At 49.5% G+C, this 26,873-nt stretch overlaps 1 pseudogene; it reads left to right on the top strand.

The window, feature by feature from the left end:
- Window positions 1-13,312: 13,312 nt before the first annotated feature.
- Window positions 13,313-26,873, top strand: part of LOC141729943 (serine/threonine-protein kinase pim-1-like) — an 84,887-nt pseudogene continuing 71,326 nt past the window's right edge.

Raw genomic sequence — 26,873 nt, 5'->3', positions numbered from 1 at the left:
CTGTGTCTCAGGGACAGGTACAGGGAGGTGACAACAAACAGCAGCATGGCCCGGTCTCACAGCTCCTAGGAAGCAGTGACAGAGGGGCCTCATGTGCCAGAGGTTTCAGAAAAGCTGTCTTCTCAAATGGCCACTCTGAAACCCCTCTCTTTGCCTCTTGGGTTTGTGAATGCTTTTGACAGCCACAGCATCCTGGGGCAACACGTTCCACGATTTCATTAAGCGCTCCTTGAAAAGCTCCTCCCATTGTTCACTGAGCTGCCAGCCTGGTCATTTCAGAGGGTGCTGCCTTGGTGGAGAGAAAAATCAATCTTCTGCCTTTCAGGGAGGGAGCTGAAGGAAGAAGGGACTCTTCACCATCCAACACCTGGCTGGGTCCCATTCAGAGGTCCTGCTTTGTCGACTTTGTGAGGTTTGCTTGGCAGTTACCAGCGAGGTGAGAACATTGTTCTGAATTGTCCCCCATACTTCATACATGGTGTGTAGAGTAGGTATGTGCTTGTTAATCTCCATGTGTGCTCAGGGTCTGCCTTCATTTCTGGTTTTAGACCTCATATTTCCAATGTCTGTCAGCTGTCTGTATGATCTGTGGGTACATGCAGCTGTATTTACTGGCAGGTCGGGTATCTGACACTCATCTTTGAGTGTGGAGCCTTTATAATGCAATGTGCAAATGCAGAAACTGAGACACTAATGATATTATTTGCCAGAGTCCCAGTCTCTGCCCAAGCTGTAATTCAACACTGTAAATTATTCTGTAGACCAGAGCCTGTGTTTTCTGTTTCCTGGCTGAGTGCTTCAACTGCTGGTGTTGCTTTTTTGAACAGGAGCACCTGACTCTATTATCTCTATGACTTCTGCCTTTATGACTTGAAAGTAGCCCTTGCTTTAATTTTCTAGTAAAAGGGCCTAAAATCAAACCTGCAGACATTTTAGCAAGGTTAAGTAGAACACTGAATGAAATTTTTTATTTTAGTCCCGCAGTGAGCAGGTCTGAGGCCAGAAATTGGTGCCAGAGTAAGTGCCTTTCTGTGCTTGTGCTCTCCTGCTCTTCCTCTACTTGTATGTTCCTCTGGACACAGTAGGATGTGTTGAGATTTCCTGGGACTTCTGTTGAAGGCAACTGGTTTTCTTTCCAAGGTGATTCTTATGTTTCCCCTCATGGCTTCCCCAGGTGACCAACCTCCATTCCCAGGTGTCCTGCTCTGCCATTGTCACTCTGGGAGAGCTCTCTGTGACCTTGAAGAAGGACATGGACTCTGAGGTGGATGAGGCTGCTCGGGTCCTTCTCCAGATGGTGTCCAACTCCCCAGAATTTGTTCAGAAAGCAGCCAGTCAGATCCTGGGCATGATGGTGGAGAATGTGACTCCTGCAAAGCAGTGACTGCTCTCATGGACATGGGAGTCAAGTAGGTTCTTGTTCTTTTAGTGATATTCTTCACCTTCATGTGTGTGGGAGGGAGAAGGGATGAGACAGAGAATGGGAATGGTGGGAGGGAAGGGTCCTGTATCCTGCATCTTCTGTGAACTCAGTGACTTGATTCTCCAGCCAACCTCACTTCTTTCCTCTTGTCACCTATTTCTGCCCTCCTGCAGCCCATTAGTTCTCAGAATCACAGAACTGTAAGAATATGGGGAGTTGGATGGGCCCATCAGGACCATCGAGTCCAGCTCCTGGCCTTGCACAGAACAGCCCAAGGGTCACACCAAGTGCCTGAGATTGTTGTCCAAATGCTTCTTCAGCCCTGTCAGGCTTGGTGCTGTGACCACTGCCCTGGGGAGCCTGTTCCAGTGCCCAACCACCCTCTGGGTGAAAAACCCTTTTTCCTGATATCCAAACTAAAGCTCCTCTGACTCAGCTTCCTGCTGGTTCCTGGAGTTCTCCCAATCTGTCAGATTTTCCTACATGTCGTGACTGATGGGGAAGGGAAAGTGCCTGCAAAGGCCAAGGATAGAGCCTTGTGCTTTTGTGGGCAGAGGGACAATTGCAATTGCAGCTGTGAGCAGTGTTTGGTATTTCACAGCGCTAACCACAGAGGCCCTGGGAAAACCATGTCTCCTCATAATGCCATTAACTTGAGAAATGAGGAGGGTCCTTGCTGGGGCATGGAGCACATGGGGGACAATCTGCTGGGTGTGGCACAGCCTGCACTGCAGGTGCAGCTCCTGCCAAAGGAGCCTTGTATGTCTGTCCTGGCCTTAGAGCTCTACTTTCTATTCAGACTGATGTTTCATGTTAGCCTTGAGATGATGAATCACTTTACAGGCACCTTCACAGGCTGACTGCCATGGGACAGTTGGAGCAAATGCTGCCTTAAATGTTGGTGCTGGGCCTGATAGTTCCCAAGAGACCCTCTAGAACAGGACAGCCTGGCTAAACTGCCTGCCACCCTTTCCTCAGCTTTGCAATAGGGTGAAACATTCAGATGGATCCATTGCCAAGCCCCACAGAAGAAACAGGCTGCATTGCTGGATATTCTGCAACTTCACAGCCCACAACGTGTTTTCCCTGCATTTGTTGTTTTCAAAAGGTCTGCAGATTTGGGGATAAATGGGTGGAAAGAGCCTCAATCCTGCTGCAGCTCTGTATAGTGGGTGCCCCTCTGATGGGTCAGCATCAATTGTCCTTAATTTCTAAATTATTCATATGTCATCTATTTCTTTAATCTTTCTCAGAGTAAATACTGTGAAAGAAACTGAGTATCAGACAGAGCAGGGAGACTGAATTCTCCCTCTTCCATGCAGGCAGGCCTTGTGTACAGTGCTAACTTTGTGTTTAGCTGAGGCCAGAGCCTTCTGCAGGTGTCTGAAGGCGCAGGGAGAGCCCAGGCTCCTTCCCCCAGCAAGGGCAGGGAGCAGCTCTGGCCAAGGCCGGCGCTGCTGCTGCTCCTTGTCCCTGTGCCCAGGGTTTGCTCTCTCCTCCCCAGCAGCCGCCCCGCCCCGGTGCGCGAGTGTGCGGCCCAACTGCTCCTGTCCCTGATGGAGAGAATTGGAGTCACCCAGCTCGCAGGCACACCCAGGGCTGAGAGGCTGCCACACGTGGCAGGGAAGCTTGCTCAGGACTGCCACAAGGACACAAGGTAATGATCTTCATTTCACCTCCCAAAACAGGAAAACCGTTTTGTGTCTGGCTATAAAGGTGAAACCACACAAGAGTGGAAACTAAACGGAATATGAAGTTACCTCATGGTGTGAATAAGGGTCATAGAGCCATGGAATATGCTGAGTTGGAAGGGCCCATCAGGGTCATCGAGTCAATCTCCTGGCCATGTGCAGGACACCCCAAGAGTCACTCCATGTGCTTGAGAGCATTGTCCAAACTCTTCTTGAGCTCTGTCAGCCTTGGCACTGTGACCACTGCTCTGGGCTGCCTGGGCAAATGGCTGTACTGGGAAACCTGAGGTTGGCCAGCAAAAAGGAACATTGCCAACTTTTTCCTGTGGCTTGGAGGATTCTTTACTGAGATCAAAAGAGCTCACATCACCCAGTCCAACATTTTTGTTTGCCCTTAGGTGCACAACACAAAGCCAAAGTGTTGGCTAATGTTCATCACTGAAGGATCCCAAACATCCATTTCTCATTAACTTCAGACTTTTCTAGAAATATTTCAGGGGTCTTCAGCCAAAACATTCAGTCTTTCTAAACCTGTTCTGCAGATTTCTAGAATGCTGTTATCTGTGGCTCAGTGAGTTCCATACTTGAATAAAACTGTGGTTTCCTAGTGGCAAAATCAACCTTAACCACCAAAATCTCCTTCCTTTGATGATTAAATTCCCATTAATAGCTGCCAAGAACACCAGAGCAACTAGCTGTCCCTGTGCATACACATAGTATAGAATTATCAAGAGGATGCATGAGGTGTTTTGTCCTGGCTTCCCTGCCCTGCCAGGTAAAGAAAGGCAAATGATTGTGAAATGGCAGCAAGACACTGCTAATACTCTCTGACAACAAAGCAGATGTCTTTTGCTTGTTCCCTGGGATCCTTTGATGCCACAGAAGAACACCCATTCAGAGTGAAATGGTATTTTTCTGTTGCTCCACTTTCTCCTCTTGCCTCTTGTGTTCAGCTGACAGCACTGTGCAGTGTCAAGTGAGGTAAATCTCCCACTTTGCTGAGTAGGTAATGCCTTCTCGTGTAAGGATTGCACCTGATGAGTTTAAGGTACCATCCTCTTCTGTTAATACTCTTCCTTTGTTTGTTCACTTTTCTTTCCCTTCCTTCCTGCCTTCCTTCCTTAGGCATTATGGACAGGAGATGGTGAAGATGTTGCTTAATCATCAACAATTTAAAACAGTTTTGGAACAATCTCTTTCCCCCCGTGACCTGGAAGATATTCTGACAAGAATTAAGAAGAAAGTAAGTGCTTGGCAGGAGAAATGTCTCCCCTGTGCAAGTATTGCCACTGCTAATATGAGATCAAACATACTCAATCTGTCTTTAGCTCATTCCTCTTCTGCTGAATCATTTTGCTCCTGGGAAAGAGCTGTTAATCCTCAGCCTGTTCATCTGCAGACCGCAAAGGAATTGATATTATCAGGGGAAAAAGTGGGGTTTTGAATATTTTCAATATCGGTCACAAAGAGGAAAGGGAAAGAGGAGAAAATGGGTTTACATTTAAGTGTAAGCCCCACCATGCTCTCCCTACCCGGCCCCCTGTAAAGCAATTAAGTGAGAATTGTGCTTCTGAAGATAACAGAGTCTTTGCAAAGGACACTGGAAGTAGTAGTGCCAAGAAAATTCCCAAATTTACAAAAGATGTCCAGATCAATCCTAGTTACTACAATGACTGTCTGTCTTTTGGGAATACTGCCCTGCTGTCAAGCCCTGTGGAGCTGGAAGAAGCTTGGTGAATTCAGCAGCATCCAGTGGAAAAACCTTTGTTTGTTTGAGGGAGGAAATTTTATTTTTTTTATTGACATTACAGAAGGGACCCTGTCTTTGTGCAGGCACAGGGAGAGTGAGTGTTGAACCAAATCAACTTCCAACACAATGGGCCAACCCCCAAAGAGTCCAGTTTGTTCTGCTGCTTCCTTCACAGACACTCGTTGCCTGTGTATGCATTATTCCCATTTATGCTCAAGACTAAGGAATTTGGGATTTTAGACTGCTGCTCAGTCTGGTAGCACCCATAACCTGCCTTGGGCTTTTGAAAACAAAGAGTTGGCATCACTGAATCTGTTGCCTTCTGATACAAGGCTAGTGACTTGGTTTCAAGAGACAGCACGGCGGCCTATTCTCTAGGGCCGCTCGGGCCTAAGAAACACGCTGACACCAACGTGGTGGACGATCAAAGGCCTTTATTCTCTTTTCTCGTGGGGTTTTATAGTCTAAGGGGCTTCTACATCAAAAAGGGGGTCTGTCTTTTCCATCTATGGTTAGTAAGGGATGGAAAGTTACTGGGCAAATGGAAAATTACTGGCATGTGGTTTAGGGGGCTGCATTCCTATGTTAATTTTCTTATCTAAGGGAACAGGGGCCCTGTCTTCCCGTAACATCACGAGATCTTCCGAACGCCAGGCCCTATCAGCTACATCTCCCCCCCCCTTTTTCACAAATGAATGAGGTAGTCATATACTGAAATGACGTATAAGGTTGTAGTTCGATAAGGAAAAGGGGGTTTGGTAAATCTGAGTAAGTTTTCGCCAGTCAAGTTTAGGACTTGTGGCTGGCAGTGTTCCCTGGTTGGATTCGCTGGCCTATGAACAGGATGTTGGCCCGTTCCAGGCGGGCCTGAACAAATGAGACCAGCTTGTTCAGCAGGCAAGGTCCGAAGGTAACCGCTAGAAGCAGCAATGCCAATGGACCTATTAGGGTAGAAATCAGAGTGGTTAGCCATGGTGATTGATTGAACCAGGACTCGAACCAGCCCTGTTGGGCTTCCCTGTTCTGCCTCTGAGCCAGTCTGTTTCGGAGTTCTGCCATGGAGTCTCTCACGACTCCTGTGTGGTCTGCATAGAAGCAGCACTCCTCTCTCAAGGCAGCACACAGGCCCCCTTGCTGCATGAACAGGAGGTCCAGACTTTGCCTGTTCTGCAAGACCACTTCCGAGAGAGAGGAGACTGACTTCTCCAGGAAGGAGATGGATTTCTCGATCCTTTTCAGGTCCTCATCGATGGTCATTTGCAGCTGGGACAGTCCTTGGTGCTGTGTCGCTAGGGCTGAGACACCCGTGGCCGTTCCTGCTGCTCCTAAACTGAGCAACATCGCGATAGTTACACCTGTTATTATTTCTCTTTTGTGGAGCCGGCTGGGTTCCTCAAAAAGGTGGTACACTTCTTCGTCTGATTGGTACAGGACCCTAGGAACAATCAGAACTTGGACACAAAAGTCGTTAGAGTCATCAAATTTGGCAAGGGACACACAGGGGCTCACTCCAGATCGCTGGCAAATCTACATCTCAGGTGCAGATGCAGATGGGACTACTCACTTATTGTTTTTCTTGTTAGGCTTGACAACTTTGGTGCAGATGTTGCAACCGCCTAGCTAGGGTTGCATTGCCAAAGCATCTGCCCTGGCCTGTGACTTGACTCAGGGTGATTCCTTTGCGGGGGGTTTCCTATCTGCACTGGTGAGGGGCATTGGCTGTGGAGTAACTGAAGGAAGTGTTTAATGCGATTCTTTCATAAAAGGGGAGTTTGACATCGTAGCAAAGCCAGCAGGATTCAGTTAGGGATTCATTCAGGGATATAAAGGTAGCTTCTAACATACGAAGGATTGGGTCTGAGTCCGACCTGGCTGCACGGTCTGTCTGAAAGGCTTCTGCGTGGCTGGTTGGGACTTTGCTGATTCTAGTGGGTAGGGTTTTAGGGTAGGTTGCGTTTTTCTCTTTCGGCACACTTTTAATCACTTTGTTTGGTCCGACCGCTCGGGGTGCGGACAGTTGGAGCCTGATAATTCGCACATTTACTGTTTCTTTTGACCCTTGAAGGACTACTGTCCACGTTCGGCCTATGGCCCAACTGGGGTGATGTGGCTGCAAGACTGTCATGTTATAGCTAGTGCATTTCCGAATTTTTGGGATTTTATGGTGATTGCGATAAAAGCTTCCCTGGAGGAAGATGGGTGTTTTGCAGCCGCTGGGTGCCCAGGTGAACTGTAAGAATTTGTTGGGCTCTTGTGGATCCTACCCAGGCCCCGACGGTCTGGCATCTGTAACAATGGTTTCGCAGCCCCAGTGCCTACAATATCTCTACCCTGGGTGATTGCAGTAGCTTTTTCCTGGGTTTGAGGCTGGGCACCAGTAGGATAGGTACATGTGTGTGGCGTGTGGGGAATTGGGGTCTACCTTTGGTTGTCCTGGAAACAGGTCGGTAACGCAGAGTACGAAGGATGGGGCGTTTGTTGTGGTGATTTCTTTGAGCACTTTGTCACTACTAAGGTGACGTATGACCCACCTGAATGGTCAATGGGGGTAGTGGTCTGGGCTGGCCTGCCCTCTGGCAACAAGCCCCAACAGCAAAATCACACAGAAACACCGTTGATGCTTGGGTCTCACCCGTGCGGGTCTCTCGGGCGCTGTCTGGTGGCTTGGTGGTCTGTCACTTTCCTCTGGGATGGGCGTGTATGCGTCACGAGGACGTCCTACGAGCATGTCCTGTAAATAGAAACTCACAATTCTCGTCAGTCTAAGTGGACACCACCTGACTTTGCCGTCCTTTTTGACAGCTGCATACCCTCTACCCGTGAGCCTCAGCCTCCAGCCCCATTCCCATTTACCCAGCTCGTTTCTAATTACCACCTGTGGGCCCTCCTCTAGCGTTCGGGTGGCCCAGTGCTTTTGAATGGGACTGTTTGTTTCGTCTCCCCTAGGGAACTGGTTCAGTGCTAGCAAAGCGGTTGCCAGCATACGCACTTGATCTCCCGAGGGAATGGCATTGGCAAAGCCCTCTGCCTTTGCCAATACTTCTAGCTTGGTTTTCAGGGTCTGGTTTGCTCTCTCTACTGTGGCCTGCCCGGTACTGTTATACGGGATGCCTCGCACTAATGTGATGCTCCATTTTGAGGTGAATTCCTGTACTGGTTTGGAGGTGAAATTGGACCCGTTGTCCGTTTTGATCTGTTTGGGGATACCAAACCAAGCCATGGCTGTCAGCCAGTGCTGAATTGTGGCCTTGGAATTTGTTTTGGGGTGCTGTGTGGCTATGATTGTTCCGCTATAAGTGTCCACTGTCACTGCAAGCCATGCTCGGGGCTTCAGCAGTTCACACCAGGTGAAGTCCGATTGCCAGATCTCTGAAGGCTTGAGACCTCTCGGGTTGACCCCACAGGTCCATAGGGGTGACTTCTGGCAATAAGGACAGGTGGCTACCACGTGTTTTGCGTCTGCGGTCGGGATCCCGCATTTTTTCGCCAGTGCTTTGGCTCCGATGTGGAGCAACTCATGCAGCTGACGAGCTTCCTGCAACGTCCATACGCCTTTTGCTGCGGCGTCCGCTTTGTCATTGCTGATCTGGAAGTAACCTTTGACTGGGTCGTGGCTGTTAACGTGAATGACTGACACGGTGCCCTGTCGCGAGGAGAGTGCTTCTTCCAGCATTAGGGCCGCTGCTGATGTAGACACTCCTGGTCCTGCCATGGCTAGGAAAAGCCTTGCCACGAATAGAGTCCGTTACTATGTTAAGGTGTTCCTCTTGGAAGAGTCCGCACGCCAAGACAACTGCTGTCACCTCCAGCTGTTGCACTGACAGTGTGGGGTCACACGCTTTGACGCAATGCCATTGCTCTCCTGCCTGCCACACTGCTGCTGCGGTTGAAGTCATGGAGGAAGCGTCTGTGAAGACCATTGGTCCTGGCTACGGTCGGTCCATGACCTTTGGCGGTATGTCCATGTTGACTACGGTCAGCAGCTGAGTCCAGGGTGGTTTGGAGCAGTAGGAGATTTCTCCTCTGAAGCCGGTGAGAGCAAGGGCTAGGTACTCCAATATTGTGGCTGACTCCGAGGTCGGTCGCTTGCGAAACGGAAGGTGGATGCTTGTCGGCTCAGTCCCTAGGTGTTTCAAAGCGAGTTTCCTGCCTTACATGATGAGGTTAGAGATGCATTCGATTCCCGGGGAGAAGGCACGAGCAGGTCTTCCCAGAGCCACCCATTGAATCGGTCGGGCCTTTTCAGAAGGTCCTTGAGCCAGTGCTCCCACTCCCCCCCTCGGTGTAAAGTGAACGTATAAGTCCAGTGGCATGATTGGGTTCCACCTGGCGAGTGTGCTCGTGGACATCTGGCTTTTGATGAAGTCGAGGGAGCTTGTTGCTTGCGGTGTCACCTCTTTGGGTTCCCAGGGGTGCTTTCCTTTCAGGAGGTCATATAAGGTGTCCATGACCTCAGGAGCAATCAGGACGATGTTGCGAAGCCACTGCAGTGATCCCACCAGGCGTTGCACGTCGTGTAGTGTTTTGACGTCTCGACTGACTTTCGCCTCGGGGGGTGTCACGTGGGAGCTTGTGATCCCCACTCCCAGGAAGGTCACGCAGGGTCCTCTTTTGATCTTTGCGCTTGCGATCTCGAAACCGCTGGCTTGAAGCGTTTCCGTGATTGTGGATACCAGGTGATCTACTTCACTTGCCGATGGTGCTGCGACCAGGGTGCAGGGAAAAATCCTGCAGTCTGGTCCCGTGTCCGCTCAGAACTGGAACCCTATGGTGTGTGGATCCTGACTGCCGTAAAGGCGGCATGTCCCCCACACCTTTAGGGGTTCCTTCCCTATTCTCATGGCCAAGGCTACCCAGTGGTCCCACTCTGGGGCGTCTCTCGCTGGTCCTGTGGCAACAGCGCGGTCTGTGGCGATGGGGGGTGCGAGGGTGTTACTGGCAGTGCTGCCCCGCTCTGCCATTGCACCGTAAGCGGGGATGCAAAATTGACTGCTCCCTGTGAGGGCACAGGGCACGAGGGTCTCCTGCCCCCCTGGGGGTCGCCGTGGCTGGGCTGCTGCATCGGGGCATCTTCCTGCAGCTCCTACAGATCCCTCTCGGGTGTGCCCGGAGCGAGGATGTCGCCAGGGAAAGCTGTGCCGGCTGGGGACAGCTCGCTAAGTTGCTGCCCTTCCCCAGAAGCCCGGGCTGACACGGTCGTCCCGCCACTGCTGTTTAAATAGAATCCACCCCGCCCCATCAAAAAGCATGCGGCTTTTTTGCGTAATATCAAAAGTGAGCAGATCATTATTGCTAGAAAGGTCGTCCACAAACGTGGGAACTACAGCTGAATTGACCCCTTTTTCTGAAATCGCTTTGACTTCTTTTGGGTTAACTGGGGTATACGTCCTTTGTTGGTTTCCCTGTGCTCCGGCAACCCCCACCGGGAAAGCGTGCATGGAGGCTGCCCGTTCTCGGTCCCTACAAGCTGTCTTTGTTTTTCCCCAATCGGTGAGTTTGTGTTGCGACCGTTTCCCGATATTGTTTAAAGCTTTATTCGGCTTCGCTCGAAACCATATTAATTCTGCTCTCTCGGTTTCCGAGTCCGAGCCGGGCTCAGTCAGCTCTCTCGAGCTGTCTGAGCAGCTGTTACTTGACTCTGAGGCGGAAGCAGACTGGGGGTAAACTTCCGGCACTCCATGCCGCTTTGTGCGGCTCCGACCCCGCTCCTCCCTTTGGGGGTGGTGCCAGTCCCTCCCCCTGGGCTCCCCTCGCCTCCTGCTGGGGGTAATCCTTGCCCTATAAGGACCTAATTTGAATAGAGCGCTCTGATTGGTCTCACGCTCCACTGCAGGGGCTGCCCCTTCTCTCCCCTCGCCCACTCATGCGTTGTCAAGCAGACTGACTGCATTTCCGCCCCCCGCCTCCTTACTTCCGCCCTCTCCATGTGCTTCGGCGCCATTTTCAAACAAATATGGGGGGGGCGAGTCCTTGCCGACCCCGGCGGGGTCGGCTGCGTTCCGCCCCTCCTCCGCGAGTCCCTGCAAAAAGGATCGTGTGCGCTGCTCTGCCTCCTGCGCCGGGCCAGCGACAGGCGGGGAAGGGACAGATAAAGAAACCGCGGATTTTTCGAAACGTTCCACGGTGGGGCTGGGACCCGGCGGGCTCCGCGAGACAGTCGGGGGGTCCCCTGGGGGCTCCGGGTGGTCTGGGCTCGGGCGGAACGCGCCCAGCCCCCGCATATTCCCGCATTCAATCCGATCACTCTCAGAGGTGGTCTGCATCGTGGCCCCCACCCCCTGCTTTAGTGCAACTAATAAACGTATACGAGCAGCTTTCCATGTCTCCTGTTCTTCTAACGTCTTGCGTAGGGCGTCTTCTACTTTCCCCCACGCTTTGAGGCTTTTACCACTCTTGAGGATTTAGTATCCTCTGCTAGGGCAGCAGTGAGCTTCTCCCACACTTTCAAATATAATGTATTTACCGGACGTTCGATCGTCCCCAGCTCTAGGAGCCTTGCAACTGCAAGATTAGAATTCCTGAGCTCACATTTAATTCCCCTTTGCTCATGAGCCTGACTTACGACCCTCGCTGTGGATTCCATGGTCCACGCTGGTCCGGAGGTGACCTCCCGCTGCACTAGGCAAGCTGTGCAGCTGCTGCCCTCTGTCCAGGCGAGTTCCCGTTCCCCGGGCGCTTTCCCGGGTTTCGGCACCATAATGTTGCCTTCTGATACAAGGCAAAGGTGACCTGGTTTCAAGGGACAGCACAGCGACCCACTCTTCAGGGTCACTTAGGCCTAATAAACACGCAGACACCAATGTGGTGGACGGTCAAAAGCCTTTATTATCTCTTCTCGTGGGGTTTTATAATCTAGGGTTTTCTACGTCGTGGGGGGTCTGTCTTTTACCATCTATGGTTAGTAAGGGATGGAAATTTACTCGGTAGGGGTGGAAAGTTACTGGCATCTGGTCTAGGGGGCTGCATTCCTATGTTAATTTTCTTATCTAAAGGAACAGGGGCCCTGTCTTCCCGTAACATCGTGAGATCTTCCGAATGCCTGACCCTATTTACCACAGACCAATATTGAAAATATTCAAAACCCCACTTTTTCCCTAATAATATCAGTTCCTTTGTGGTCTGCAGATGAACAGGCTGAGGATTAACAGCTCATTCCCAGGAGCAAAATGATTCAGCAGAAGAGGAATGAGCTAAAGACAGATTGGGTATGTTTAATCTCATATTAGCAGCGGCAATACTTGCACAAAGGAAACATTTCTCCTGCCAAGGACTTACTTTCTTCTTAATTCTTGTCAGAATGTCTGCCAGGTCACGGGGGGAAAGAGATTGTTCCAAAAGCATTTTAAATTGTTGATGATTGAGCAACATCTTCACCATCTCCTGTTCGTAATGCCTAAGGCAGGCAGGAAGGAAGGAAATGAAAAAAAAGTCAACAAACACAGAAGGAGTGTTAACAGAAGAGGCTGATACCTTAAACTCATCAGGTGCAATCCTTGCATGAGAAGGCATTACCTACTCAGTAAAGTGGGAGATTTACCTCACTTGGCACTGCACAGTGCTGTCAGCTGAACACAAGAGGCAAGAGGAGAAGGTGGGGCAACAAAAAATACCATTTCACTCTGAAACTGGGGGTGTGCTTCTGTGGCATCAAAGGATCCCAGGGACCAAGCAAAAGACATCTGCTTTGTATTCAGAGCCTGTTAGCAGTGTCTTGCTGCCATTGCACAATAATTTGCCTTTCTTTACCTGGCAGGGAAGCCAGGACAAAACACCTCATGCATCCTCTTGATTATTCTATACTATGTGTATGCAGAGGGACAGCTACTGGCTCTGGTGTTCTTGGCAGCTATTAATGGGAATTTAATCATCAAAGGAAGGGGATTTTGGTGGTTAAGGTTGATTTTGCCACTAGGAAACCACAGTTTTCTTCAAGAAGAAATGTGGACCTCGCTAAGCCACAGATAACACCATTCTAGAAATCTGCAGAACAGGTTTAGAAAAACGGAATATGTTGGCTAAAGAGCCCTGAAATATTTCTAGCAAAGTCTGAAGTTAACGAGAAATGGATGTTTGGGATCCTTCAGTGATGAACACTAGCCACCACTTTGGCTTTGTGTTGGGCGCCTAAGGCCAATGAAAACTGTTGGACTGGGTAATCTGAGATCTTTTGATCTCCATAAAGAATCCTCCAAGCCACAGGAAAAAGTTGGCAATGTTCCTTTTTGCTGGCCAACCTCAGGTTTCCCAGTACAGCCATTTGCCCAGGCAACCCAGAGCAGTGGTCACATTGCCAAGGCTGACAGAGCTCAAGAAGAGTTTGGACAATGCTCTCAAGCACATGGAGTGACTCTTGGGGTCACTGCACATGGCCAGGGGATGGACTCGATGACCCTGATGGGTCCCTTCCAAGTCAGCATATTCCATGATTCTATGACCCTTATTCACACCATGAGGTAACTTCATATTCCGTTTAGTTTCCACTCTTGTGTGGTTTCACCTTTATAGCCAGACACAAAATGGTTTTCCTGTTTTGGGAGGTGAAATGAAGATCAATACCTTGTGTCCTTGTGGCAGTCCTGAGCAAGCTTCCCTGCCACGTGTGGCAGCCTCTCAGCCCTGGGTGTGCCTGCGAGCTGGGTGACTCCAATTCTCTCCATCAGGGACAGGAGCAGTTGGGCCGCACACTCGCGCACCGGGGCGGGGCGGCTGCTGGGGAGGAGAGAGCAAACCCTGGGCACAGGGACAAGGAGCAGCAGCAGCGCCGGCCTTGGCCAGAGCTGCTCCCTGCCCTTGCTGGGGGAAGGAGCCTGGGCTCTCCCTGTACCTTCAGACACCTGCAGAAGGTTCTGGCCTCAGCTAAACACAAAGTTAGCATTGTACACAAGGCCTGCCTGCACGGAAGAGGGAGGAATTCAGTCTCCCTGCTCTGTCTGATACTCAGTTTCTTTCACAGTATTTACTCTGAGAAAGATTAAAGAAATAGATGACATATGAATAATTTAGAAATTAAGGACAATTGATGCTGACCCATCAGAGGGGCACCCACTATACAGAGCTGCAGCAGGATTGAGGCTCTTTCCACCCATTTATCCCCAAATCTGCAGACCTTTTGAAAACAACAAATGCAGGGAAAACACGTTGTGGGCTGTGAAGTTGCAGAATATCCAGCAATGCAGCCTGTTTCTTCTGTGGGGCTTGGCAATGGATCCATCTGAATGTTTCACCCTATTGTAAAGCTGAGGAAAGGGTGGCAGGCAGTTTAGCCAGGCTGTCCTGTTCTACAGACTCTCTTGGGAACTATCAGGCCCAGCACCAACATTAAGGCAGCATTTGCTCCAACTGTCCCATGGCAGTCAGCCTGTGAAGGTGCCTGTAAAGTGATTCATCATCTCAAGGCTAACATGAAACATCAGTCTGAATAGAAAGTAGAGCTCTAAGGCCAGGACAGTCATACAAGACTCCTTTGGCAGGAGCTGCACCTGCAGTGCAGGCTGTGCCACACCCAGCAGATTGTCCCCCATGTGCTCCATGCCCCAGCAAGGACCCTCCTCATTTCTCAAGTTAATGGCATTATGAGGAGACATGGTTTTCCCAGGGCCTCTGTAGTTAGAGCTGTGAAATACCAAACTGCTCACAGCTGCAGTTGCAATTGTCCCTCTGCCCACAAAAGCACAAGGCTCTATCCTTGGCCTTTGCAGGCACTTTCCCTTCCCCATCAGTCACCATATCTAGGAAAATCTGACAGATTGGGAGAACTCCAGGAACCAGCAGGAAGCTGAGTCAGAGGAGCTTTAGTTTGGACATCAGGAAAAAGGGTTTTTCACCCAGAGGGTGGTTGGGCACTGGAACAGGCTCCCCAGGGCAGTGGTCACAGCACCAAGCCTGACAGGGCTGAAGAAGCATTTGGACAACAATCTCAGGCACTTGGTGTGACCCTTGGGCTGTTCTGTGCAAGGCCCGGAGTTGGACTCGATGGTCCTGATGGGCCCATCCAACTCCCCATATTCTACACTTCTGTGATTCTGAGAACTAATGGGCTGCAGGAGGGCAGAAATAGGTGACAAGAGGAAAGAAGTGAGGTTGGTCAGAGAATCAAGTCACTGAGTTCACAGAGGATGCAGGATACAGGACCCTTCCCTCCCACCATTCCCATTCTCTGTCTCATCCCTTCTCCCTCCCAGCAATCCCATTCTCTGTCTCATCCCTTCTCCCTCCCACACACACGAAGGTGAAGAACATCACTAAAAGAAGAAGAACCAGCTTGACTCCTATGTCCATGAGAGCAGTCATTGCTCGTGCAGGAGTCACATTGTCCACCAGGATCCCCAGGGTCTGACTGGCTGCTTTCTGAACAAATTCTGGGGAGCTGGACACCATCTGGAGAAGGACCAGAGCAACTTCATCCACCTCAGAGTCCATGTCCTTCTTCAAGGTCACAAAGAGCTCTCCCAGAGTGACAATGGCAGAGCAGGACACCTGGGAATGGAGGTTGGTCACCTCGGGAAGCCATGAGCGGAAACATAAGAATCACCTTGGAAAGAAAACCAGTTGCCTTCTACAGAAGTCCCAGGAAATGACAACACATCCCATTGTGTCCAGAGGAACACACAAGTACAAGAAGAGCAGGAGAGCACAAGCACAGTAAGGCACTTACTCTGGCACCAATTTCTGGCCTGAGACCTGCTCATTGTAGGCCTAAAATAAAAATTTCATTAAGTCTCCTACTTAACCCTTCTAAAATGTCCACAGCTTTGATTTTAGGACCTTTTACTAAAAGATTAAATAAAGAGCTGCTTTCAAATCATAAAGGCACAAGTAATAACGATAAAAGAGTCAGGTGCTCCTGTTCAAAAAACCAACACCAGCAGTTGAAGCACTCACCCAGGAAACAGAAAACGCAGGCTCAGGTCTACAGAATAATCTGCAGTGTTGAATTACAGCATGGGCAGAGACTGGGACTCTGGCAAATAATATCATTAGTTTCTCAGTTTCTGCATTTGCACATTGCATTATAAAGGCTCCACACTCAAAGATGAGTGTCAGATACCCGACCTGCCAGTAAATACAGCTGCATGTGCCCACAGATCCTACAGACAGCTGACAGACATTGGAAATATCAGGTCTAAACCAGAAATGAAGGCAGACCCTGAGCACACATGGAGATGAACAAGCACATACCTACTCTACACACCATGTATGAAGTATGGGGGACAATTCAGAACAATGTTCTCACCTCGCTGGTAACTGCCAAGCAAACCTCACAAAGTCGACAAAGCAGGACCTCTGAATGGGACCCAGCCAGGTGTTGGATGGTGAAGAGTCCTTTCTCCTTCAGCTCCCTTCCTGAAAGGCAGAAGATTGATTTTTCTCTCCACCAAGGCAGCACCCTCTGAAATGACCAGGCTGGCAGCTCAGTTGAACAATGGGAGGTGCTGTTCAAGGAGTGCTTAATAAAATCTGTGGAATGCGTTGCCCCAGGATGCTGTGGCTGTCAAAAGCATTCACAAACCCAAGAGGCAAAGAGAGGGGTTTCAGAGTGGCCATTTGAGAAGACAGCTTTTCTGAAACCTCTGGCACATGAGGCCCCTCTGTCACTGCTTCCTAGGAGCTGTGAGACCGGGCCATGCTGCTGTTTGTTGTCACCTCCCTGTACCTGTCCCTGAGACACAGTGCCACCGGGCTGTTATTGGGGCATTTTCCTTCTTTGCCAGCCGCAGCAGGCATTCAGCAGGGAGAGTCTGCACTGCCTCTCTGGAGCTGAGTTTCCACTCTATGATCTCGGCCTCTCTGTCACCCCCTCCACTCCCCCTCACATATTCCCCAAAAAAGCAGCAGGATGTCTGCTGGGACCACCTCAGCCTGCAGGAAGGCCAAGTGGGTCCTGGCCTCTCCTGACCCACAGCACAGCTTTCTTTCATCCCAGTATGGAAACATAAAAACTGTATTATCACATCACACAGAGGGCCAGGAGCTTTTTATTTTGGCTGCAAGTGTCCTCAGGGCATTGGGGAAGAGGAGAAAAAGAGTATTTTGCAGCAAGCAACCCGGCTACTCAGGCAGGAGGGAGGGAAAAGTGTCTGGGAGCTGCTTTTTAGGACTTTGGTTGTTCTGCTGAAGCTTCTGACAGAGCTGATGGGCAGATCCCAGAGCTGTGGAGAGTTCCTGGGAAATTTGTCCTTGGATATGTCTAGGAATGCTCTCCCAGGCATGAACTGCCATCTGTGTCCTGTCCATATGTTACTGCCTTGACTGTTGAGTGTCTGAGGTTCCTCTTGAGGCTGCTATGGACCTCCTTCACTAAGGAATAGATTGTGATACAACATCCCTTTCTGCTTATGTTTGGGCACTGACAGAGCCTGGACCACTCTGGCTGGAGCTTGGGCTCTGGCCAAGCAAGATTGCAAATGAGAGCAGCTCATGGTCCTCAGCTCTTCCCTGCTGCTGGGACAGACAGACATGGCCATGGGGACAGAATGGAGCTGCCCCACCTGCCAGAGCACTAAGAAGGATGTGAATTTTTCTCTGCCCTGTCTCCACCAGTTCTGCCTGGGCTGCATCCTGCAGTGGGCAAAGAGAAATCCAGCGTGCCCACTCTGCAGAAGAATGATAGAAGCTGTCAGGTTTTCTGAGTAGGATGAACAGGACTACATACAATGTGCCATCAGCTCCCCCAAACAATTGCTAGAGTCCAGCAGGCAGAGAGCCTGGCCACCTTGCTGAAAACAGCCCCCCAGCCCCTGTGATGGCTGCTCCATCTTCCCCACAGGGAACACTGTCCCCAGCTGAGCAGGGGGCTGCAGGACCAGAGCCTGTGCATGGCCTCCTGCCCAAGGTGTGGGCCGAATTTTTCAAATAACAATGTCATCTACTGGACCCAAGGTGGCCCTGGCTGCAGCAGAAGCTGGAGGGAATATGCCAGCACCAGAGATGGCTGGTTAAGGAATTCCTAGAGCAGCATCCTGCACGCCCTTTGTGCCTGGGGTCAAGTTGCCAAAATCTTGGTGCCAGTACTGCAGCTTCTCTTCTGGAGCAGTCAGAATTGCTGCTAGCACAGTCCAGGGTAAAGAAGCAAAAAGGACTTTTGCATAATCTCCACAGATGTTTTATTCAGCCGTGCAAGGAGATGTTCAGGTCCCAGCACCCACACACGGAGGGTCTCACTTTGTCTCCACAGGGGCCTGGGGGCTGACCCTGATCTCGGGGCAGTACAAAGATAAGGGGGCCACTCAGGGAATAGGGAAGGTGTGGCTCAGGAACACAGGAACAGACACAGGAACAGGGGAAGGAGCCAATGGGGTCTAACAGCTTTTTGAGGGAAGCTTCTTGTGTCTCCCTAGACCAGGGAAAGCCTCACCAGGGTCTCCACAATTCCCTGTCTTTTATATTATTAGGAAAGCTTCTCTGAAGGATCAACTGAATCAACAATCAAAAGCACTCATAAGACAATTGTTCAAAATGCAAACAATTATTAGTTCCCAATGTGCCAACAGATTTCTTGGAGTGTCTTAGATCTGACAGGAGGGATGCAGGGTTTTCTCAGCACAGTTTATCAGGAAGCTGAGTCACACATACTGAACCTCTGGTACATGGCCTCCTCCCTGCTATCGTGCAGCAAGGAGGCCCAGAGGCTGCTGTGCTCTGGGCCTGTCAGGGATGAACACAGCGGCTCTGTGGCCAGTGCCAGCCGCAGCTCCAGCAGCTCACAAGGGGAGACTCCTTCCAGAAGCTCTGCTGGCTCCAGTGTGGCACACCAACAGAGCCCACTGGAAGCCCCCCTCCATTGCAGCCACCCCCAGCTGCGCCCATCATCACTGCAGAGCAGGAGCTGCCCCAGAGGAGCCGCGGCCAGAGCTCATGGCAGTGGCAGGTCCCTGTGCCCAGGGCAGAGCCACAGAACCTCTGCTCCTGCCTGGGACAGGGGCTGCTCACCCTGGTGTCCCACTGAGAGGAGGGATCCTGGGCCCCAAACTCTGCCCAGCCCTGCAAAAGGCCACCCCGCCAGCAGGGCCAGCAAGGTTCCTGCAGCCATTCAGTCAAATCAGAGGAAACAAATGTCTCTGTAGCTGACACAGTCTCTGCACACAGCTTTCTCCCCCTTCTCCTGGTGCCTTTCCCTGGCTCCAGCAAGAGCTGCAGGAAATGCTGTGTGAGCCATGATGATGGAAGAGCTACTGATAAAAACACTGGGGTGATGCTTTCAGAGGAGTCATGAATGGAAGATTGACCAAACTTCCAGCCAATGGTATGCCAAAAGTTTCCATTCTTTAAATAATAGACTGCAATAAATTAGTAAAAAGGAAGATACGGAAACAAATTAAATCTTCCACAGCTGCTGGCTTTCCTCAGGCTCCATGGTCTATGTATTGCTAGACTTACTTCATTTAGGCAGAATATGAACTGCCCTGACTTGTTGGAGACTGACCACAAGGTCTCATCTGTGGTGGGCAGTCACTGAAATTAGCTCAGCAGAGGCATCTTCAGCTGTCCAAGTGTAGCAGAAATACATAATCTCTGCTTCATGGCTGTGTGGCAGCAGCTGCTGGTGTGGGTTTGTCAGCGTTGCTTCAATGATTACTCCTGGGAAGGAACTGTGTGCACAGGCACAGTATGATGGCTTTGATCTCCTCTAATTACTCCACTAGGATGATGGCCAGAACTTTTAGGCAAAAAGCATTATGACAGAATAATTTACAATATTCTCCAAATTATTCCTGTGGTTTTGATTTTCTTACTGATTAGGTTCAGTGTCTGGCCTCAAGAAATCAGTCCAGAAAGAACAGGCAAACCTCAGCTTGCAAGTTAGAGTGCAAGTCTTTAATCTGCCCTTTTTGCAGCATATACAAACAACTTTTCAACATATTTGCAAAAACATCTCTTAGTTCTTGCTATACCTATCCAGAACCTGACTCTCTCCTTGTTTAAGTTTGATTTGAGATCCAAGCCTGATATTTTTCTGGACAGGAAAGTAAGAACCAGCTGCAAATACAGACTACAGGTGTGAATCTGTACTGCAGGAACTGAGCTGTAGCTTGGAATTAAAGGCAAGAAGTGATGCCATGGTAAATGTGAACATTTAGTGCTGGCGTAGGAGCCTTCTGCAATGCTCCAACAACCCATGGTTCACATGGCTACAAACTCTTTCTGGTGTTACAAAGAGTGTTGAAGAGCTGACTGTAAGTAAAAAAAATAGCCAGAATGTTAATTTTTGTTAATATGGCAAACAATGACTATGTAATACTTCAGAGCTCATAGAAGTGAGTATTCAGATTTCCACTTAGTATGTGCTGGCAGTTTTAATTTGAAATCAACAAGTTTATCCAAATCAAGTTATCCATAGGAATTAATTTGCTCTATGATCTACCTAAAAATGCCTCATTGTCTGATAAGTTTAGTAGAAATTTACAAAGTCAACAGTCCACAGATTTTCATTTCTTGTTTAGTGGCTATTCTGCAGGAAAGCTTTTACAGACTAATCAGTTTGGATGTAATTAAAATGCCAGTACATTTCATCTAGACATTTTGGTATTAGAACAAAACCATGTGACTGCACAGCCTTTTAAAAAATATTTTAAAATAAATTTTCAAATCAACAGTCTGAGTAGGACTCAGAATAAAAACTCTACCAAACTTCAACTCCATTGGAAGATTCCCTTGTCACCCTGTGAATCAACTCTACATTCAGAAGATTAAAAGTCCCCATTATGGTGGTTTTGGTATGGTTAGGAATTGGGGAAGGGTCTTCTTCCTTCTCAGCTCCATGCTGCAGTGCCTTTGGGATGTGGCCTGCTGGCCATTGTTTGTGCAGCCCTGGTGTTTCTCCATGAGGCAGAAAGTGCAATTGCATTTCCAGCCCAGAGCACGTGAGGAGTGGGGCGTGCAGAGCTGTGCCAGACCCAGGCCAGCAGCTGTGCCCCCAGAGGGTTTTGGTTCCTGCCCAGGGCAGCTGGTGCATCTCTGCCATGAGTGCCTCCCCTTCCAGGTGCCCATGGACAGCAGGTGCAGGGTTCTGCACGGAACAGGGTGGGGATGTCTTCTGGCAACAGAGTGCAGCGGAGAGCAAACAGTCCAGGATGGTCCTGCAGTGTGTGACAGAGAACTCCTGACACAGCTGTGACTGAGCCAGTGAGGGAAGGCACTGCTGGGCCTGCTGTTTGTGAGGAGAGAAGGGCTGCTGGGTGACAGGAGGGCTGGAGGCGGCCTTGGGCTCAGTGATCACAAAATGCTTGTGTTTGATTCCCAGAGAAGGAACGAGAGATGTTGGGGAAGTGTTGACCTGCAGCACATTGTGAATTTGTTAAGCTTTAACAGGCAGTGCTAAGTCGTACCTTCCTTTACAGCAGTGGTTAATGTGTGCAAGTGGATGTCTTAGCCTTGAGAATAAAGACAGTGGGCCTACTGAGGAGGTAGCTGCAATGCATACAAGGAGAAAAGGCTCTTAACCATGGGAGGAGAATTTTAGGAACGGGATGTTCACCACATGACCACCAGAGACCCTCAAGAGACCCCTACTCTAAATGTCAGTAATTATGGGGAAGTGATTTAAACATGTCAAATACTTTGTGAGAATGTTTAGCCTGTGAGTTTGAGCAAAGTAATGAATAAAAGTAATGAAAGTAATGTCTTAGTTCCATGGATACTCACACGTGGGTGTGCATGTTTCAGGGAAGTGATTCCTCACACACCCAGCACTGAAATAAAGTAATGCCTCTTTTCTCACACTGAGCTGCCAGTGTGGATCGGCCCTGCTCGGTAACTTTCATTTTGGTCATTTCTATTGAAGCATAAAGAATGGTTGAAATGAAATCTTTTCCAGCTGTTTTCCATTGGTTTACCTGTTTGAGGGTTAAGATTCTGTGCTGCAGGTGTGCTGGGTGTGTGCAGAGCAGTGCAGCCCCAGACACCCCTTGGCTTGCCCACAGGTTGTCATGCCTTGCTGCCAGGTGTGCCCAGCTGTGGCAGGAGAAGGAGCCCGCAGCGCAGTGGGCACTGTGCCCTGCCCAGCCGGGGCTCTCTGGCACAGAGCAGCAGCAGCGCCAGCACCGTTCAATCGCTCCTGCCTTGGCTTCCCCTGGCACACAGAAGCCTCTGGAAATCAGCACTGCCAGCGGCGTTCCCAGCTTGGAGCAGCTGCTGCTGGCGGGCAGATGCTGCCAGTTCGACTGCTGCCAAAGGGGAAGAAAGAGCACAGGAAGAGATGTACATACACAGCAGCCCTGGGAACATCCAATAAACATGCAGATATATGGGGTGATTTGTTAGGAATTACTTCAGCTGCTATGCCAATAGTGCTTTCTCTCCTGGTTCTGTACAATACTTTGGGCCATTTTCTTGGTTTGGTTTCCTTTGCTGGTGTCCCATCTGTGTGCTCAGCTGGGGTACAGGCTTGGAGCACTCTTGGAGTTCCTCTTGGATCCCTGAACAACAGGGTTTGGCCCATGGGGGGAGTTTGTGCTGCTTTGTTACAGAGAAGAACTTCCAAGGCCATTTTGTGTTTGCTGTAGGGAAGGTTGGTAGTTGCTTTGCATAAATTCACAGACTAACATGCTTTGTGATGCTTTGCTTTGTCATACTTTGCTTTGTGATATCTGGGCATGGTTGGCACATCATCGTGGTGACATCAGAAGGTTGCCTTGGTGCACGGAAGGCGTCAGTGCCAGAGCAGTCCTAGGGGTTGCTCAGATCAGGAGCATCCTCCTGATTGTGGCCTTTGTCAGCGTGTAGCTGCACACTGACAGGAGTCTTGGTTGGAGTAAACTTGAAGTACAGTGCTACAATGATTGAGCAACTCACTGCTGCAGTTTGCACGATGTATGGCACTGTTTATTCCGCCTATTTCATTACCAGCCTGGCAAGTAAGTAGAGGTTTCAACTCTATTTAAGCTAGGGTGTAACCTAACCTGGCTTTTGCATGTCTTCTTGCTCTTTCTTAGTGACTGAGTTCATTTTGAAAGAGAAAGACCATTAGGATGCCTCTGGTTTGGTAAAGCTCCTGTCAAGAGGTTCAGCTAAAAGGGGGTGTCTGTAGCCACAGGGGCAGCATTTGCAGGGGAACCTGCAGGGCTTCCGTTCCCTCCACGGGAGAGTCTGTGGCAGCAGAGTCTGTCATTTCCTCAGTTTGCTGGGACAAGCAAGACAACTTCCAAAATGCAGACTGGGAGGCCTTCTCAGAAGGCCTTCTAAAGACTTTGTAGTTCTCCCCAGAACTCAGGGAAAGCTTCTTTTATTCCAAATTTTGTAATGAAAGGATTTGACTGTCCGTTTTGACCCTTGACTGAGTGCTAAAAGAGTGATTCCCTTTGCAGTGAAGTGCAACCGCCAAAGCAGTGAGTGTCTGCTCCTGAGCCTGGAGCTGCTGCTGTGCTGTTTCACAGTAGAACTGCCACAGCTCAGGGGGATTTGGGGAAAGCTTTTCTGGGTGACTGTTTTCAGCAACTTAATGGGAATTAGTGCATGCAACTTCTTTTTTGAAAAAAGTACCTGAAAGACAAGAGAACAAAAGCTGCTTTATCTGTTGGACAGAACAGAAGCATTGAGTGATAAAGAACAATTTGAATTTTCTTTATCATATTTGTATTAATTTACTGACTAGACAGGCCAAAGTGTAGGCACAACCAAGATTATTGTCCTGATCTCTTGCTGGCTGTGTGAAAGAACTATGTCACGTGGAGGGATGTTGATAAAGAAAAATACTCTCTGTTTGGGTTGACCTCTTCTGTGGGATTCAGCAGCCCAGGCAGTTTTCTCACAGCACTTGTTCATTTTCCCTTGCCCACTCCAGGTCACCTGAAGCGTGTATTCAGAGGTGCTGATCCTGAGGTGAGTGAGAAAGGAACATTTCATGTTCCTGGTGCTTAGGAATTGTAGAGCAAGCTGTGAGCTTGGCCTGTGGCACTAGAGTGTAGAGGGCCAGCTGGGTAGGCTGAAAGAAAATCCATTTTCATGTCTGCAGCAGCAATAACAAAGGCATCACTGGCTATTTTTTAATTTTCAATTTAAGAACTTTCAAGGAATGAAAAGCTCATTTTGCAGAGAGAATGTTGCTTCTTGATAGTAGCCAGGGCATAATGTCTAATTCAGAACTATTAGCAATTCTGTTGAATTAGCCCATTTAAATTTAGTCGCAGTGACTTAGAATCCCATTGTTACCAAAGTTTCTGATTTGTCCTTAGCAGAGCTGGTTGTAGAAATAGAGATGAATAGAATAAAGTGCTGAATAGAAATAAGGTTATAAGTTATAGGTAACTTTCTGTCCCTCACACTGCTGTCTGTCCGCAGATCACAGAACCAACAGCAGTCTCTCCTCTGGCTCCCTCTGCTCATGGAGAGGAGGCCGAAGAGGAGGCAGATGAGGTGGATGAGTGCCAGCCTCCATCAGTGCTCACACCACAGCCTGAACATTCTGAGCCAGTAAGTACCAGCTGTGTGTGCTGCTGTCTTTAGTGCAGGGCAGAGCTGCAAGTTTCTGACCAGCCAGCACTTGCTGTTGCTGGCTGAGGATGCTGAGTGCTGGAGTCCTGCCAGGGCCTGGTGATTGCCCCCAGCCTGTGACAGCTGGACAATGGGCTTTGGTCTGTCACGTTTAGGCACCAGCTTCCTGGCATTTTGATAGGGGCCAGCCTGAAGCATGAAGGGTCCCTGATCCCAGAGCAGGGAGCATGTCAAAGACACTGTGCTCAGCCTTGTTGGATACACAGGGGACACTGTGGCGTGGAGAGACCCGACCCCCTGCACAGACTGGCCAAGTTGCTGCAGGCACAAAAAAATGTTGATCTGACCAAAAAAGCTCTTGGTTGTGCTTTGTCCCCACAAACTTCTTGGATGTGCTTACTTGGGAGTATTTCAGAGACACACTGGGGATGTAGAGTTGCTGCTTGAAGTCAGGGATTTTGCTGCCTTTGTTGCCAGGTTGCTCTTTTGCCCCTTCAGGCAGAGCAGCCGGTAGCAGAGCAGATAGGTGCTCTGAGTCTGCCTGTTTCTTGGTCTTTGATAAGCTGCAAGGAGATGACTGTGTTGTCCATGAAGCTGTGGGGGACCACTCTTGTCTAGTGTGGCAAAAGAAACAAAGGGATTAGTTCTGAATCTTTCTTTTGAGGCAAAAACCAGACACTGCATGTGTCTGTTGATACCTTCTATTGTGTAGTTTGCTTTGAAAACTGCATTGGAGCCTAGAGTGGGAGCAAAGCTGCAAGTCCTTGACTGCTGTCCTGTAATGCTAAACCCAGGATGTACACCTTGCAATGGTGCCTGCTGTATCTGAAGTGCAATGGGCACCTTTGTGGCTGGGGAGCTGCGTGGGCCCAAAGGATGCAGGGCTGGCGGCCGTGAGCAGCTGAAGATGAGGCAGCGTGGGGCCAGGGGGCCAAGCAGGCCAAGGGCATGGTGGCTGTGCCAGCAGCAGTGGGGCAGCAGGAGCAGGGCAGTGAGCGTGGCCTGTGCTGGGCAGCGCCGCGGCCACAGCTGGAGTGCTGTGTGCAGCTGTGGGCCCTGGGAAGCAGAAAGTCATGGAGGGGCTGCAGCGTGGGCACAGAAGGACAGGGGAGCTGGGCAAGGGGTGCAGCAGAAGGCCAGGGAGGAGGTGCTGAGGGAGCTTTAGCCTGGACAGTGGGGGCTCTTGAGGGACCTTCAGGCAGACTTCCATAGATCCCTGCCTTGGATTCATAGAGCCAATGCTCAGCACAGGGGCTGTTTCCCTGCCAAACATCCTTTCACTGCATCCAAGTGCTTTAGACACTGGACTAGGTAACACTTTCATATTTTGTTTTTTTATTCGTTTGTTTGTTTGCTAGAAGGAGAAGCCTTGTGTAATTTCTCCTTCTCCAGGGAGCAAGGGAGCTTTTTCTCAGTCTTTCCTGCCCTTTTCCAGCACTGGCAGAAACACATCACTTTCAGGTTAATTACTCCCGTGTCTTTTGGCAGCCCAGGGAATCAGTGTGTGTTGTGTTTGGGAATTGAGCAGGAAATCAATGCCCTTGCATTCCAGCTGGTGCTCAGATATCACAGGAGCTGGGAGGGGCTGGGCTGCATTTCTGACTCCAACCACTTTAGCCCCATCAGTGTGGTCGAGTCCAAGCGAAGAACTTGCCCGAGCACAGATGCACAAAGTGCAGTTCCCAGTGCATTGCTCTGGGTCTGATTGCATTCCATAAGGACCCACAAACTCCAGATTCCCCAAGAGTGTGGGTTACTGAAGCAACAGGAGAGCAAGTTCAGGATGGCTGCTGATCAGGGCACTGCTACCGAGTGCTGATATGTGTAGGGACAGAAAGGACAGTATTGATTCAGGGTGACCCCCATGTGGGGAATAATGTGCTTTGACTCTATGATTTAGAAGGTTAAACAAATGCTTTCTTAAGCTATGTTACAATTCACTAGTAGTATATTAAAACTATACTAAAGAGATAGTATACTAAAAAGCTACTAAAGAAAAACTCATGACTGTCTCCAGACAGTCATGACACAGCTTTTATCTAATTAGCTAATCAAGCTAAACAACTACCACTAAAATCCAATTAACAAATCACTTTCAGTAAACAATCACTAGAACACATTCTACATGTACTAAACAACAAGAACAGCCAGTAGAGATAATAATGGTTTTCTCTTCTTCTCTAAGTTTCTCACTATCTTCCCTTTAAAAAAACCTAGGAGAGAGAACTATATCTCTCTGTGTTCAAAGAATGTAAATACCACAGCACAGTAAAAAGAGATTATAAAAGTGAGATCTGTCTATCTCTCTGTCTATTTGAATCTTCCTGGCTCTGCTCCAAAGCAGTGGAAGATGCAAAGCTCACCTAAAGGCATCCCTTCAGGAGAGGAGTAGAGACAAGTTCCATTGACTGATCCTGAGCAGGCAGAGATGTTTCCCCATCCAGAGATGGTTGTTTTTTCCCCTCATGTTTTCCTACTCCAGCCTCTTGTGCCCTGAAGCCTTCTTTTTATCCTTTAAATTTTTGCATGTCCTGAGGGAGTGGAACTATCCCATGCTGTATCTGGGGTCTGGTGACTTTGC

This window comes from Zonotrichia albicollis, chromosome 8 (genome assembly GCF_047830755.1).
Source record: "Zonotrichia albicollis isolate bZonAlb1 chromosome 8, bZonAlb1.hap1, whole genome shotgun sequence".
Classification (NCBI taxonomy): Eukaryota; Metazoa; Chordata; class Aves; order Passeriformes; family Passerellidae; genus Zonotrichia; species Zonotrichia albicollis.
This window is presented reverse-complemented; position numbering and strand designations above follow the sequence as displayed.